This window comes from Otolemur garnettii, unplaced genomic scaffold, assembly GCF_000181295.1.
Source record: "Otolemur garnettii isolate 467f Iridium unplaced genomic scaffold, OtoGar3 scaffold00106, whole genome shotgun sequence".
Taxonomy (NCBI): Eukaryota; Metazoa; Chordata; class Mammalia; order Primates; family Galagidae; genus Otolemur; species Otolemur garnettii.
The window spans coordinates 3,550,905-3,552,075 of NW_003852501.1; positions in this window are offsets into that span (position 1 = coordinate 3,550,905).

Below are 1,171 nucleotides of genomic sequence, written 5' to 3' on the forward strand. Positions count from 1 at the left end.
TACGTACCATTACAAGATCACTCTGGATTGAGAACTGACAAGTTCCTGGTAAACAAAGGCAAAGTGGACATGCCATCCTAGATAGTGAGAAGGGCCAATGCCAAGCTCTTGCATACATGTGTTGAGGGGGGCTGCATTTGGAAAAGCCTTTGTAGTAAGGCAGCCCATCTGTGTTAAATCCCTGTGTGATATACTCAAGTACTTCTATGTATGATGATTTAAGTAAAGGCTGTTATTTCCTCAGACTGTAAGCTTTTAAAAGAAGGGACTAGTTCTGTTTTGCTTATCAGCACATTGCCAGACGCAAAAAGGCACAAAATCATATTAATTGAATGAGTGAATAACAAGTAACTTGGAATTTGAAATGACCATGCTTTCCATAGGGTAGCTATATTCTCTAGTAATTAGAATAGTATTTTATTTTATTTTATTTTTTTGAGACAGAGTTTCGCTACGCTATTTTTAGAGACGAAGTCTGCTCTGGCTCAGGCTGGTCTCCAACCTGTGAGCTCAGGCAATCCACCTGCCTGAGCCTCCCAGAGTGCTAGGATTATAGGCATGAGTCACCCTGCCGGCCTAGCATTATATTTTACCCCCATTATAAGGTAAAAAGACAGAATACAGTTAAGTATGAATTGACTTTGATGTCTACACAACTTTAAGGGCATAAGGGGAAAATGTAGATTGTGGAGTCAGGGATATTTGGATTCAAATCCCAGCTTTATCACTAAATAGCTATGTAATATTGTAGAATTTAAGTAGCTTCCCTGAGACTATTTCTCCTGTGTAATGGGGATAATAGTATCTTTCTCATAGCTTTTGTTGTGAGGATTAGAAGAAATTTTATATATAGTATATATATATATATATATAGGTGCAAATATAGTATATGTAAAAATATGTATATATGTACTTAAACATGTATATAATATTTTTTACATACACATGTATATATAGATATTCTAATATGTCTCTCTCTGTCATGTTATCTATAGTTCCGGGCACATGGTCATTTTATTGGTCAGGGTCCACACGAAGTGTTTCAAAGGGGAAAATGTAATAGAGGGAATCGGTTAAACAGGTGCTAGAGAACTGAAGCAGAGGGCACCGTGACAACCCAGAGAAGGTAAACGCGGGAAGCAGCAGCAGCTCGGGCCGGGACCGGGGGGGG